Here is a 17,194-nt window from a genome sequence, read left to right as displayed (position 1 = left end):
TGTAGAACATTTTCTTAAGCTTAGGCAATGCCTAATTTCCAAGCAGATGGGGAAGGTAGACCTGTGTGCACATGCTCGTGCTCCCATATTAACATTCTAATAGAACTGTAACAGGATATGACAACAGTCTAGAGCAGCAAATTATTTACCTCTTAGAAGCAAATAGAGCCTCTGGCTTCCAGTGGTTTACTGTGACACAAGTTAGGAATTTAGAATCTAACCAAATATTTTTAATGTTTGACACTAGCTGAAATGCATTGTCTTGTGATCAGACGAAATCATTTAACAGTGCCTCTGGCCTTAGATTCTAAGACTCTAATCAAGTCACTGTCCCAGTTAGTACAGTGTGCTCTTTCCAATAATGATAAATTAATGACTTTTTGAAGAGGAATAGTTAACCCATATCAAATCTGACAAAATGTAAATTATTATAGGTATCGGGGAAAAAATCCTTTTTCAGCTCCAGTAGGAAAGTGTATTTTTCGTTTGTTCAAGAAAATGAGTTAATTTATTTCAGCAAATTATCAGATAATATGTTTTTTTTCATACCCCTCTGTTGCAGACAGAGTAATGGACTTCACTCACAAGAGGGAAGAGATGATATAATTTATCGATACAAAGCAGTGAGTTAACAAAATTTAATATTAATGAGAAAAAGGTTTAACAAGATTTGGTGACAAGGTGCTGTTGATTATTTACTTTATGGATGGCAGGGTCAGACAAAGCTGTCAGGGAGTACCACGCACTGAGTCATGGTTCTGGAAGGATATCCTTGCTTTTTAAACGCCATCTCAGAGAGACATCTAGGTGCAGCTGGATCCAGTCCCAGGCCCAAACCTGGTCAATAGTTTATGTCTAAGGGATGAGATGTGCACAATCAATCCTTTATATAACTTAAGGTTTCAAAGTTTAGCATGCCATTAATCACTTACTGGGAAACTGTTGTGGCAAGGAATCTCTCAGCCTTCAGGAGTAGCATTAAGAGCCGTCCCTACTCAAGGGGACATCCTGGTGTGCAGCCCAGGGCTGTACAGGAGAGCTCTACAGGCTCAGGCTGTCCACTGCTTACAAAGTAATGACTGACTTACACTAATATTTGTATACCTACAAGAGGTCTGGGTCACTTTTTCCAAACAGCCACTGGAAATATTGTCATTTGGTTCCCCAAATTTCACAGAAAGCTGAATACAGCCATCACAGTGTCCACTGGTGGCACTGGCTTAAGACATGACCTTTTAAAGGATCACACAGTATTGCATTTCTTGTATGTTGCATCAAGAGATGTTTATATACTCTTTTATGTATATATTTTCGTTTACTTGCTCTCTACAGTATGTCATAGTATTTCATTACTAAGAAAACATTTAACATTATGTGACTCACATATTTGTGAGCACCAAGAAAGATTGAGGACAATTTAATGATATCTGCTCTACACTTTTGTAGCCTCTTACATCACTGGAGCTCCAGCTGCTGTGTAGACTTGTTCATTCAGCCTGTGAGAGTGGTAGGTGTTATTAATGCTTACTTCATCTACCACTGAAATACAGTAAGTAATCAAGAACACTCATGAGCATTACATAACAAATTGAAGCAGAAAGTCTAGAAGAATAGCACAACCAGTTGAAACCCAAGGAAATGTAAGTAGACAGAAGCTATTTACCCAAGCTGGAATGAAGCCAAGACAGTGGAAATTAGTCTAATGTAGTGTACAATGGGATCTCAAGTTGCCTGATTCTCTGAGGTCATGCAAATGATGACATATCAAGTGCCACTGAACACCTTACCCCTAAAGTATTGAAGGCAAACTTGTATCTTCTACCAAAATGCAAAGTCAAGCATAGCCAAACAGCATAAGAATCTTATGGTCCTTACCTTGAGCAGCCCAGATTTTACTATTCTGTTCTTATTAATGTATCTCAGTAGCTTTGAGTCATCTATAAATATTATAGTGTGTCAGTAAGTCCATTAAGCTCTCAAGAATGGAATTCATCACATCTGACTTCAGCCATTTGAAGCTTAGTCAGCTAGATTTAACTCTTTGTTCAGTAGCATGATCTCTCCCTCTCTCCCTCTCATTCCTCATTAGAGTTGAACACCTCACTAGATACCTAAGCTTTAGATAGCTCACATCAAAAGAAAAGAATTACTTGCTGAGGGACTGACCTCTCTGGAAGGCATTGATATCAAAATATTAAAATAAAAAGGAAAAAACCCACAAGAACTAAACTGAGCAGACAAGCAAAAACAAGGGAAAAAAACCAATAAAAAGAAAAGGCAAGAAGTGTAGAGTACCAAATATCTTACTTCAAATAATTTTTTGTGAGCTTTAGAGACAGAGTGTTTTGTATTTTGACTACTTTAGTTTTATTGTGTAAGGATTGAGAGATGGGTGTGTTTCCATTGTTAATCTCGTTTAAAAGGACATCTTCTTTTTGGTCCTAATAACTTAATTTTTAATAGTGGAATGGAAATAAATCATGCTTAGTCTGTATGTGTCCTGGAAACCACAGTCTCAGGACCACGTTGCTTGGAATTTTATGTAAAAACATGAATCTATCCCAATTCTGCGCGCACTGCACAGAAGTCTATATGAAAAGAAAAGCAACAAAAAAACCATGGTTAAATCTGATGCTCATTGTTGTAATACACAATGTATTTACAGGCAGACATGTCAAAAAATAAATAGGTATGATACTTGTTTGTTCCCATTTGCTAGTCATTCTTTGAAATACAATTCAAAAGCAGAATGAGAATACATGCACTGGTGACACTCAGACTGCATTTGCTGGAAAACTTACATTAGATTCCCGAAGAAGCGAAAGCATTTCAACAGACAATACAAAGTGAATTACATAGGTAGAAGAATTCCTAGTTTCATATTTAGACTTCACATTTTAAAAAATATTAACTTTAAGTTACTATATAGTCGCAAGATATTAGACTTATTGATAGTTACATGGAAATGCAATCTGGAAATGGATGGTGTCTACGAGGATAGATACATATTTTGAAGAGTCATTTATCCTTGTTCTTTTTTTGTTACTTGGATACTTGGGTTTGGCTGCCGTGTCAAAACAAAAGTTTTGGGCTAGATGGACTTTCATTCTTGCCCTATTTTATATTAATTCTGTACCTTCTCTATCAGAACAACTTCACACATTCAGTTCTGAAAAAAATCTGGAAAGTAAGTGGAACTATTTTTCTTGTACAAGTAGCCACAAAGCAAGTGAACATAACTGCAGACATTTCACATACCTTTGAAATTATTATATTTGAAAACTAAAAATTAATAATGATGACAATGATAATATTAAAAAAGAGAGAAAACTCTAAAAAAAAATTAAAACAACAAAGTTAATAACATCTGATGTTAAATAAAATCTAATTTTTACCAAAAACCCTGTGTGCAATTTATAGTATATAAAAGTAACCTCATTGATTATGATACACCTATTTGAAGCCTCCACTTGCAATGTGACTCCTGCATTACAATGGAATGTGTTCTAAAAAGATTTCTTTGCAGACACACGTTTTTGTCCAACTCGAAGCATTCTAGAAATGTAGTTCTTCTCTGTCTGTGATCTTGAACAGTACAGAAGTTGGTGTTAGATAAATAGAGCAAGAATGAATAAATAATCTTTGCAACTAAATAACAGTAAATGAAGAATGACAGTTCAGTGTTTTGACAAAAATCTCTGGGCACTTCTTTATTTGCTTAGTTGTTTAATACAAACATCTGCATGATAAATTCTGTGTGCATATGGGCACAATGTGTTCAGGAAGCTTCTACACTAGAGAGCAATTCACATATTAAGAATTAAAAGCGAAGATTCAATAAAAATTAATTTAATTATAAAATATATAAAGATGTGAAATGAAGCAGCATTGTAAGCATGGAATTCATCCAAATACCACAAAATGTCATTTGCTTTTGTGTTAATCTGCTAGTGATGGGAAATGTTTCCTATATTTTTATTTATTGTCATAGATGTGGGTCTGCAAAAAAGATAGGTAAACATGCTTAACCATTATGATGACATTTAGACTACTCAGTAACAGTTTTGACATCTGAAGTTTCTTTATTTTTCTAATTGAATTCATTTAATGGGAGGTCAGATGTTCCCCTATGTCATCCACAAACAGTGAAGATAGACAGTCCAGAGGATGATTCAGCTCACTAAAAAGTCCTTTTTGCTTTGCACTGATTATGGAAAAAGTCACCATGCTTCCCGTTTTGGTTCTTCAGTGAGGCACATAAAGTCAGTAGAGTACATGTATAATTTTTTGTTGGCTTACTTTTAAGTATAGGTGGCAGCACATTTTTACAAGGCAAGTTACAATTCTCTGATGAGTTAAAATACCAAAAAAAGCCTCAGAGAGATTAAAGATCCACAAAATGTGGATGGTTATAGTGTGTGTCAATTTCTAATGGACTTTGACCTTCTATATTTTTGCAACTCAGTTCCTGGCACAGAGATAGTGACTTTCCAGTAGGGACAGAGCTTCATGACAAGCATTTTAAAATCATAGGTTACTGGAGATTAGTGAACTACTTATGGGACTAGTACAGAGTTATACAGTCTTTTTCTTTGGGTTTTTCATTTCTGTTTGATTTGATGAGGGTTTTTTGTTGTTTTTTGTTTGTTTGTTTGTTTTCTTGTTTGTTAGTTTGTTTTGGGGTTTTTTGGTGGTGTTTGGTTCAGTTGGATTGGATTTTTTATTTTCTTTCTTTTTGTTCTGTTTTGTTTTGTTTGGAATTTTTATTCTATTATTTCGTGGTATTTTGAATGTGTTGGAAATATGGATACAGTTCATTAGCACTGCATACAATAGGACTTAGAAAGGACATGTACATGAAAGAGGCTGAAGATAGGCAAGGAGAAATAAAGGAGACAGGAATAAGCAAGTCTGTAACAGAAAAATGAATTCCAGTCAATACTGGGCAGACAAGTCAACAAGGGTGGGAACCCCAAATAAGGAACCAAGCAACCTTGATACCTTGATACTGTCCCATTCTGATATGGTATTTAATTACAGACCTTTTTTTTTTTTTCTTACCGTACCTGCACCTCATTCAGGCTGAAGGACAGTGACTCAGGAAACTGCAGCTATTCCATGATTTGTTTCATCCTCATTGTTCAGTGTGTGTCCCTAGGTGTTATTTACTGCATGCTATCGAAACCACTCTTTGTATAGAGAATTATTAATTTCCTCATAGACTCATTCCAACCTTCACTTCAGCTGATTCAGCCCTTAGCTATATTCAGTCGCTGCCCATTAACTAAAACCTACCTTCTGATTTACTCTTTTCCCAGCCCTCCCCCTCAAATCATTCTTCCAGCCTCACTAAATAGTTCACAGAGAATGGAGCTGCTGACTCCCAAGGCTGTAAAGGAGTGAGCCTTTTTATTTTATTAATGCTCACTAATGGGTTTATTAATGTTCAGTAGGTATTTAACTTCATTGGTTTATTTTTCCTCTTAAGAGCACACACTCTGTCCTCCTGAGCTGTGCTGTAGTTTGTATTGGCTAGCTAGCTGAGAAGTTCATTTGTCCTGTGCCATTACTGCCATCTGCCTTGTCAGGCCTTTCTTGAAAATGAAGCTGTGTCTCAACAACTTTGCCCTTGGTTAAATAAATAAGCCATAACTGTAGCTGTAACATCATTATCTGAGTATGACTCTCAAGGTCTTGCAATTTATTATGGTGATGCAGCCTTTACATTGTGACTTGTCTTTATTGTATTCACCTTGCTGCATAACAGCATCTGCACAGCACTTGTGGTGGTACTGGGAAAAGGCTTTTCCACTTTACAGCTGCAAATGTATTCTAAGACTCCTCCCCTCCCACACAAAAAGCCCTTTAGTCTTTCTTTCTCTCATAATATCTGTCCTTGGACTCTTTATTTTGCCTGTTTGAGTGGTTCTTGCTCACTAACTTCTAAGCAGAAAGCACCGAAAGATATCAAATGTGGTATATGCAGTGACGACACAGATGTTATTTCTGAAAAGAGAAATTAGGGGTGGAAGACTGCAACAGCCATGTAGTACCAGCATCACTTACGAATAGAGAAAACATATTCTCAACTGATATAATTATGACAGTTTCAAATAAATTAATCTTGAAAATTATTAATATTTTATCTGTATTGTCAAGCTTAATACTAGGATTCAAAGTCCTTGAGAAGAAATAAATAGTAATAATGCAAATAAGCAAATAGCAATAATGATGACACTGCATTTCTTTCCATGCAATGTATGTTGACCTAATGCTGTACAACACAGATATGGTGGGATACTTTGACAGCAACATATTTCTAATTCTGTGCATGAACTATTTTATTCACAGTCTTGCCTCTGCCTTACAACAAAACTAATGGACAAAAATTACCACTTGAACAAAATGAAGGTGGCACTGTACATCCTTTGGGAAATTTATGTCTAGGTAAATACCAGACTCTGAAAATGAGGGAGACCAGAGTTATGCACATGGTAACTTGAGCCTAGTTATTGTCTTTGGGCAAAGTCACAATACACATACATCACTCACAGTCCTTCAGCTCTTGCAGATAGTGTGAACACCAGGAGTTTAAGTTACATTTACCTGCTAAGAGTCCTTACACCATCATTTTGCTAGGCTGAATTTGTGTTGAGGTAAAAAACCATTCTGTAACATGCAGGAGGGGCACACTTCTGGCATATGCTTTTAAACACTGCATTTTCTTTATGAAAACAAACAAACAGAGAACCACAATAAACACTCCCAAAACAAACTAACAAACAAAAAAACCTGCCCCTAAAACAAATGACAGATTAAATTGATAATACAATTATCAAATTCTAGTGCATTTTACAAGTTACTTAGATTTCTTTGCAGGGTTCTTTGATTAGTCTAATGAAACAGACTTGTCACTTTATACTGAAACATTAATTCCTTATCACAATCTCTTGATAATACTCAGAGTGAATTACCAGAAATATTATACATGTAAATAATCAAGTAAAATAAAAACCAAGAAACCATAGAGGAAAAGTCAGTGGAATAGGGTCACATATCATTCTTAGAAATCTTCTTTTTATGAGCTTTGAAAATACTGTGTCTATATGTGGCTATGACTCAATAGTGAGCTCTATGTTTCTTGAACAATTGAGAAAACATCTTAGATCTGTGCTAAATACACCTTCATCTAGTGTTTTCAGGTTTGAACATTTAAGCCAATCTTTTTTCAATAAATTCATGTGTTGAAAAAGATGTCTACTTTTTCCTCAGTCTTTCTGTTTACCTAATTTAATACAGTTGTGTAACTTGCTCTAGGCATTTTTTCATCCTTTATTGTTTTTCAGAAAGAGATTTTCATTGCCTTCCCTTTTCCACTGATACTTTTCTTTCTGAAAATACAATTAACATTACGACTATCTTTTCTTTTTTATCTCATCTATTTGCCCTATAGAATTTTCTTCTTATTTAAGTATGTTTTGTAATCAGCTGCGGCTCTCTTTACCATTTCTTTGCTCCAATATCTTTCATGTCAAACTGAAAACATATATCCTTTGCAAACTTAAATACTCACTCTATTTAACATCTTCTTTTTAAATTCTTTTTATCTTTACTGGATGCTTTGTCATACTGTCTGTACTGAGTTTATTTTGGACAATAATACCCACTTTCTTCCCAGAAGTAAATTCTATACCTTTATGTTTTAATAAAATTACTCTGTCTAAATTAATTTTTTGTTCAGTGATTACTTTCTAATTTCAAGTACCTCATCTTTTTCTTTCCTAGCTGTCTGCCTTCAACCTTGTTAAATTTGCTCTTATTGAAATACGGCCTTTATTTTTCTGTTACTATGTTAGCTCCTGTTTCTTCCACTGTCTAACTGTTCTTTACACTTCTTCAGGAAGTCTTTTTCCTTCTCTCCATCCATTAAAGATTTACCCCATGAAAATGGCATCCATTTTACCCCATGAAAATGGCATCCACGTTCCTGCATGCACTTATGCTTCAAGACAAATTTAACATTTAAATAGAGATGATATTTTCTCACTCTCTACTCCTATCAGTTTGTTGTTTTCTGAAGATCTGCTGATGTACTCTCTTCTGATGCTCAGGTTGTTGACAATGAGAGTAAGCAGATCTGGTCCAATATCAATACCTAAAGTACGCCCAGGTACCGAAATGAGACTGATCACCCTCCCTAGATTCTCTTTGTTGCAACTCCTGTAGATGACTGTGTGACATTTTCATTCTTGAAGACAACAGGATTCTTTTTTTCCAAAGACAAGAGAGAGTAGTGTTGTAATGATGTCATTACAGCCTTCAAAACCCATGGCTTTATCCCATCAGATGTACGTCATGGCAAAATGTGCCATTTAGATGACCAATTGATTTAAAATGCTAAGACTTGTGTTGGAACTGCTTAATTGCCAGCTCTTTGTGTTCAATCCACAGTACTTTATGATATTTTCCCTTCCTTATGATCTGGCAGTTTGCTATTTATTTAAGTTTCACAATTAAAAGCTAACTAAACAACTAAATATTTTTGTCTGCCGCTGTTACATGTAGGTTCTAATCAAGAACGTTTTATGTTCTAGCTTGAACAAGGTAACTTGATTTTCACATAGCTGACCCAATGTTTTTCTATATTTGCTGTTTTGCTTTTCTACTTTGTTGATAATACAGTCATTATCTGCTATAATATATTTTTAGATTAATGTTACTATTTTTGGTGAAACCTAAAAATGTATGAGATATCATACATTAGCCTGCATTCTTAGTCCTAACTTAAGCTATAGTTCTATGAATTCACATGTATGTGGATTTGGCATTGATTATTTTGCTAGACTCTTTATAACAGAATATTTTAAAAAAACTAGATTGTGGTATCTTGTCTTATGTAGGAAGGTCAAATAGTACAAACAGTACATAAGACTAGGAAAATATTGTCTTACTTAATCCTGAAAACTTTGAGAATCTGGATAGCTAAAGAAGTTTTGAATAACAAAACTTTGAAAAATTAGTCAGGACAAACCAAGAAAACAAGGATTAGTTTTATTTCTTTTCTGAATTTTGATTCCATGTGGAATTTTCAAATTTTTGTCTAACATGAAAAAGTATAGAAATACATGTTTATTTTTAAAAATCTGGTGGTGGGTATCCCAACATGCAAGCATAAACTAGTCAGAAATCTGTTGATCATACAGAAAGGAACTTTAAAACATCTGTCTGAGTCACAGATGCCCAGACTACAGCTGTGAGAAGTAGAGTTACATTTTATAAATGGAATTATCAACGTTACCTGTATTTCTGTCAATCATAAAGTAAAATTTAAAGTGTGTATAAAATTACTTTATTTAACATATTTGGTGTCAAATTAGTAAAAGCATGGCACAAAGCTTCTAAATGTAAAAAAACAGAATAAAACTAGGAAATAAAAAATAATTAATTACTGAGGAAATAGATGTGATTATCTATTTCCCTTCATAATTCTAAATAAAGTGAGTATAATTGGCATAAAGAATTTGATAAGAAAAGAAGATGTTGTCACTTCTTTAGTTGACATATATCACTACAATGAAAACCTTCAAGGAAGAAATATTTCTAAATAGATTTTTTCCAAATAAAATCTTGCTTTAATTATTTCAAATAAAATTATTTTCAGAATTAAGTTCCTGTAATGTCCATTTATAAAACGTAGTGTTTCAGGAGTTTTTTCTTAGATTCCTGTTCTTTGCTTATATAAAATAAGTTTGTGGGTCTTTTAGCTAAAGCTCAAAATTATCTTGCTGAGTGAATATATTATTTTTTCTCATCCATTCTAGCTGAAAAATTATAGAAATTACCTCACTATACTACTATAGTGAGCCACTATTCAGCCATTTGTCTACCAAAAATACAGGAAGGTTCATAAATCCAAGCACATACTGTGAAACTATCTTAATCACAGGAAATATTCTTAATATCATTTCTTTTCTCCTCTGAACCAAAAAAAGGTAATTTCAAGGATCCTTACAGCATTCTCTTATGTGAAGATATTTGTCCCTAACCCTAACTGTTGCCACTAAGTTGGATTTCATAATTTTAAGTTGAAGGGATGACTTCCAAAAATCCCAGCATGTCCTGTTTAAATGCACAAGCCATGCAGACACATAGAAAAGGAGGCTGGAGGATTTTTTGCTTTAATTTGAGACTTATATCGCACTGCAAGCTACTGACTTGCTGAAATCAGCCATTCCATAGAAGCCTTCCTGAACATTTGGTCAGTAATTACCAATTCCCAGCTTATCTTTCTAGATAGAATATAGAAAGCACTTTTTCCAAGGAAAGAGTTTTCTTCACCAGAAAATTTTACACATTAAAGCTTACTCTTTCATTACATCTAAAAAACACAGAAATTTGACCGTTATTGAGAGTGAAAAAAAATCATTAAAGGGATAAAATTTATCAGATTATCACTCTTGGCAAAATAGCCAGTTGAATAAAAACTTTGTAATGGAATTATTTTGGTGGTGGAGCTTGGTTCATTGGTTGATTTGGAGTATTTTAACCCTGCATTTTTTTTCACTTATCATTTTATTTTTTGCTATGATTACCCATTCCAGGAATAGAACATCTCCCAGGTAAGGCGTTGATAACAAAAATTATGTCTAGTTTTTGTATTTATTTCGATAAATTAAATTTGGGTCTTTAAAAATTATATTTTAATGGGGTTTTTTTGGTTAATTATTATAATAGAATTTCTCTAATATACTTTTAACCAATGAATGTTAGGTATCAAAACTAGGCCAGATGGTTATTTCTATGATTAAAATTTTATGATTTATGGATCCCAGCTATCTACTTCCATGGCTTCAAGAAGTACCTGGACAGTGCTTATACTATTAATATATTATTACTGAAACTAAAGTTGCTCAAGAATACACAACAGTGAAACCAGAATTGACTTGGTGCTCCAGATACAACTTATTAACTTTTGATTAAACACACTGTTTCGAGTACAAATACATTTTCAAATATATTTTAAGATCATTTTCTGTAGATTCCTGTTAAACTGACAATTTTCTGTAGTCAGATAATCTTCCCCCTCCCCTCTCCAGCTATTTTCTCATTTCCAGCTCTTCTATTACTCTCTAAAGAGCAATAGAAGTGGCATGAACATTCTACTGCACTGATAATTTTTGTCTCATTTTTGTCTCAAATAATCAGAAGCATCTAATTCTTGTACTATGGTATCTTAAAGCTCTCCACCAGAGAAAGAACTTTGTAAGCAGAGTGGGTTTTTTTCTGTGTGGCTATGGGTATTTTATTTTGCTTTGTTCTGTTTTTCCAAAAGTCCTTCTCTTTCTCTTATTGGAATTAAGCTTGATCTTCTTCAAACACTAAAAACCACTTAAATTTAACTGAAATCATCATCCAGCAGTTTTATCTTTGGTACACAGCTCTATATAAATGAATCTGTAGTTAGGTAAGGGAATCTTTTCTCATCTTTATTTATGACTTTTAAAGTTTGTTTTCTAAGAGAAACTTTGATTTAATCCCAGGCTTTGCTTTTCCCCCTCTATGTTATTCCTTTTAAGTTTTGCAATGTTTGACAAAACTTTTCATGACTTACAACAGAATTGTAGAATTTGACCTCCATGATTCAGGAGCTAGAGGAATTAAAAGTTTAAATTTTATCAAGGACACGAAGCATAGACAACATCCATCACATAAATGCCAGCGGAAAATCCTTAACAGATGAGATAGAACTGCATATTAATAATAAAGTTAACATAACTGTTTAGGATTAAATTAGAGATCTGGCCTGAGCCACACATATAGAGAAGTATTATGAGTTATATATTCTGTTATAAGCATAGACAATAATCTAATTTTGGGGAGTTATGGAATTCTGTTGGACATTTAATTGTATTCCCACAATATCCTGTATTGTTTCCACCACACTGTAAGATTATATGAATAACTAGCTCAAATACAAACATCTGCAAGATCAATTATTAATTTGGCAAAATTAATTACATTCCTCAGAGTATTACTATAAACAGTATTAAAGAGTATGATAGAATATTAAATATTATTTTATGCATTTAGCTTTCAAAAAAAGTGCTACCATATTTCTTATTATTTTATGAAAAGAAAATAAACAAAATACTAAACTTGATAGAAGTAAACAATTTCTCCAATAGACCAATACTTATTCCTTAGGCAAAAGTTAGTTTTAGACATAGCATGGCACCTTTAATAAAGCATAGCAAATGAGTCTGTTTGAATCATATTTCAGATATATTTAGTTTTCTGTATTTTATCATAGTGCTATAATAATTAAGCTGACAGTCTATTAAAATACATGTAATGCTATAAATTTGTATTATGTTTAATATTATCTATTTCTTCACTCAAATAAAATTAAATAAAATGTGTGTATATATATATTTGTGTGTGTGTGTGTCTACTATTTGCAACCAAATTAATATAGAATATCAAATCATGGAATGGTTTGGTTTGGAAGGGACTTTTAAAGCCCATCTTGTCCACACTACTTGTGATGGGCACAAACATCTTCTGACAGATGAGGCTACTCAAAGCCCGTTTCAACCACAAACTGGACACTGCCAGGGGAATGCCATGCTCAACTTAGACCATCTTCAACTTTTTCTTGGAAATCTGTTCTAAACCTACCCTCTTTCAGTTTAAAACCATTACCCCTTGGCACAAACCATTACCCCATGGCACATTACAGGCTTTGGAAGAAGATTTCACTCCAGCTTTCATATGAGCCTCCTTTAAATATTAGAAGTCCACAATAAGTCGCCCCATCACCTTCTTCTTTTGGTTGAATAACCTCAACTCACTCAGCCTATCTTCATTTGAAGAGAAATCTTCATCATGTCAGTGGTCAGCTGATGTCCTTCTTATTTCGTTGTACTTAGGATAAACCTCTTTTTGCTCCATTTCTTTTTAATTTTTCCATTTAAATATCAGTCTCTCTCATCCTTGATAGCTGTGAAAGTATCTATTAACAAAACAACTTGTTGAGTAGGTAAGATTTATCTAAGTAAGATTTGATCAATAATGTCAAGGGGAAAAAAAATTCATCTTTAGTTTCATTTCTGTCATCTGATGAATAACAAACCTTCTAGCATTTTATGTAATATCTATTTCTTTTTAACCTCTTGACTTTCTCAATCTTTTTTCAATTACCATGGCATCTGCTGGAAAAGCTGCGCAGCAAGGTGTGAAATGTCCAAGAGGTTCTTGGAGTGTGGTGAGGATAATTTCTTAATCTGGATTATAGAGAGCCCAAGAGAAGAAACATTACTAGACCTGATGTTCGCCAATAGGAATGAACTAGTTAGAGAGGACAAGATTGGCATCCATCTGGGCTGCCCAGGTTAATGCGGAATTCACAGTCTTGAGGAATATGGGCCAGATTAAGGGTAGAGTCAGAGCCCTGAATTTTAGAAAAGCAAACTTTCAGTTTAAGAAGTTCTTGGATATGACTGACTAGGAAATTGCCTGCTGGGAGAAAGGAACTCAACAGAGCTGACAGCTCAATAAGGGGATTATTATTAGAGTTGAAAATCTCTCAAAGCAGCCAAGGAAGGCAGGGGATCCAGCATGCCTGAATGAGGACTAAAGTGTAAGAAAATGCACAATGACTTGTATCCTGAGAAGAGTGGACACTGCCTGGATGTATATGGAAGGGATAAGGAAAAACAAGGCACAGTTAAGGTTGAAAATGGTGAGGGGTATGGCCAGAGAAGAAAGTATATGCTCATTCTTAAATAAGGAGAACAAATGACAAACAACATGGAAAATACTGAGGTAATCAACAATTTTTTTGCCTCACCTCACAATGGTAATATCTCTTCCTACATCTCTCAAATCCCTAATCCTCAAGGATTAAGGGACAATGATTGTGTGAATAAAGTCCTGCACCAGAAGTGAAAATCAGATTTGCGACCACTGAGGAAACTGAACATAACACAAACACAAACTCAAGAGACATGAGAAGATACATCTCAGGGTCCTGAGGTGATTGGGTGATGCAGTTGTCCAGCCATATTCCACCACATTTGAAAAGTTGTGGCAGACAGGCAAAGACTTCTGGGAAAAGAGAAATATCATGATCATTTTTAAAAGGGTGAAAAGGAGGACCCTGGTTAACAACAACCAGTAAGCCTCATATTTGTGCCCAGACGGATCATGGAACAGATCCTCATGTAAGATATCTCAAAACATATGGAAGATGGGGAACCAATTAGAGAGAGGTAATGTGACTTCACCAAGGGCCTGTTTATCTGTAAGTTTATCTATCTGTTATGTTTATCTATCAGCAATCATGCCTGATTATCTATTGTCCTTCTATGATGGAGAGACAAAGGAAGCATTATGCAGGCTCTATATGTACTTGAACTATATATACCTGGACTTCTGTAAGGCCCTAGATACTGTTTCCCTTAATGTTTTTGTCACTGTGCTGGAGATAGGTAGGTTATAAATGGATTCAGAGCAGTCCTGAAGGGAAGGACTTGGGGACACTGGTGAATGTAAACTGGGACCTTAGCTGGCAATATGAGCTTTCAGTCCAGAAAGCCAACTGTATCCTGGGATGGATAAAAAGAAGTGTTACCTGCAGATGGAGGGACATGGTTCTCCCTCTCTGTTTCACTCTAGTGAGACTCCACCTGGAGCTCTGCATCCAGGGATGGGCCTCAGCCCAAGAATGACATACCTGCAGAGGAGGACCAGGAAAATGGTAAGAGGAATGGAACACCTCTCCTACAAGGACAGGCTGAAAGAGCTTGAGATTTTTCAGCCTGGAGAAGGCACTGGAAAGACCTTATTGTGGCCTTTCAGTATTTAAAGAGGCTCATTAGAAAGGTGCAGAGGGACTTTTTTACCAAGGCCTGTAGATGTCACAATGGGTTTAAACTGAAAGAGATTATGTTTTGATTCTATTGGACAGTGATATTATATTGGACAGATAGATGATCTCTAAAGGTGATCAGGAAGTGTGGTAGCAGATTGAGGGAGATGATCCTTCCTCTCTACTCAGCCTTAGTGGGGTCACATCTGGAGTGCTGTGTTCTGTTCTTGGCTCAGAAGTACAAGAAAGACAAGGAGCTACTGGACAGGGTCTGGTAGAGGATTAGAAAGGTGATGAGAGGTTTGGAGCATCTGTCTTATGAGGAGAGACTGAGACAGCTGGGCCTGTCTAGTGTGGAGAAGAGAAGGCTGTGAAGTATTTATATGTATCAATCCATATAAATATTTCAAAGGTGAGTGGTGCCACACTATTTTCAGCATTGTCCAGTGACAGGAGGAGAAGTAATGACCATAAACTAAAACACAGGAAGTTGCACCTCAGCATTAGGAAGCGATGATACCAGAGCACTGGAACAGGCTGTTGTGGAGTCTTCCTTTCTGGAGACATTTAACACCCACCTGAATGTCTTCCTTGCTCGAGGTGATGCTTCCTTGGCAGGGGGTTGGATTGGATGGTCTCCAGAGCTCCCATCCAACCCTAACTATTTTGCGATTCTGTGATTCTGTGTCCTTTCCAACCAAGCATTTTTTGATTCCAGAATTGTATATTCAAGAAACATAACAAAACCAGTATAGAGTACCACATTTCAGCATTAGCTCAATGGTTCTTTAATTGCCACTATAAATTCAATGGATTCACTGCATTCATACAGTAACTGGCCATAATTCTTTTTTTTTGTCATAATAAAGGTTTCATTTTCCCAGGTGAGCATTAGAGAGATTTTCCTCTGACCCTTTTATACTTTGATCTTGGCAAAGGTCTCACAGAAGGCTGCCCTCAGATTTTAAGGGCTTGGGTTATGACTGAAATGTTTAAGGAAGACAATTTTTCATTAAAAGGATGCGCTGTTATGGCACAGTGAAAAAAAAAGTGTTATCTAAGGTAACACACTGTCAAAAATATGGTTCTAAAATACACATATTTCTGTATTCATCAGCTGCAGAATAAAACCAAGGAAATTTCAGGAGAACACAGTGGAATAAGACAGGGAAAAAATCAGGGAAAAGGTACAGGTATAGCAAAATTACTTGCTTGCATACAGCATCCAAAAGAAGAAAAACATACATAATCAAAATTGGAGAATTTTCATTTATTTAACTCAGGTAGTAAAAATTCTGGAAAGCCACTGAAATATTTTTAATAACAGAACTTAAAAAGACTTGCTTAGAAAGCTTACATAGTTACCTTATTTTTTCCAAAACTGTGGAACTCCTTTGTCCGAATGAAAAGTTTTACAAGTCAGTCTACTTCTTTCTCATTCTTCTTTTTATAGAATTATTTTAATTATTAGTTTAAAGAAAACAGCATGAGGACCTCATAAAAAATTGCCACACAATCCTAGCACACCTTTTCATAATTAGGGTCTTTTCTGGATTAGTACTGTCTCCAGCCACCTGTCTTCTGCTTCTGCCAGACTTAGCAAACATTTCTGACAGATGTTGCAGGAATAAGCATCTGCTTAGTTTTCCAGATATCTCTTGCTGTTCTCTCAGACAAAACAATGGGGAATAGATGAGGAAACATGATTTTGTATGCCTCTTGCACCTATGTGCTTATTAACATAGAATCCAAAGGAAAATATTGATGAGCAGGATCCAAGTTTGATTTAATCTTTATCATCTTTGCTGTTAATCAGTTTTTGCACCTCATCTCAAGTTTTGTGATTTTAATGTTTATAGTAATCTCAGTAAGAAAAAGTCAAGATAGGGGAACTGAACATTTCAAGATAAAACTTTAAATACACTTAAATTACAGAAAGCACTATTAAAAATGGCTGTTAAAATATTGAATGTACAACTAGGCTTCCACTGCCCTAAGTACTGAAAGAGATCTGTTTTTTTTAATTACAGCTGTTCTGATAGTGTTGTAAGAGTGCGTAACAGGCATTTTATTATTATGTCATGTAGTTCTTCTCTGAGTGGAATTATCATGAGGGACAGTAGTAAAATCTAAAAATATAGTATATAATTATAAACAGGTAAATCAAGCAGTAAGAAATCTCACCCCAACAAGTGTTTCCAGATGGACAATGAGATATATCTGAATCTTGATACTGATTACTGAATCAATAAACTAAGCTCCACTTATTCCTATTGGATATTCTTCAAGTAGTTCACTAGAGTCTCTAAACTAAAAAATATTTAG

This window comes from Melozone crissalis, unplaced genomic scaffold, assembly GCF_028551555.1.
Source record: "Melozone crissalis strain CALT ecotype California unplaced genomic scaffold, PUWL_Pcris_2 ptg000013l_1, whole genome shotgun sequence".
NCBI lineage: Eukaryota > Metazoa > Chordata > Aves > Passeriformes > Passerellidae > Melozone > Melozone crissalis.
This window is presented reverse-complemented; position numbering follows the sequence as displayed.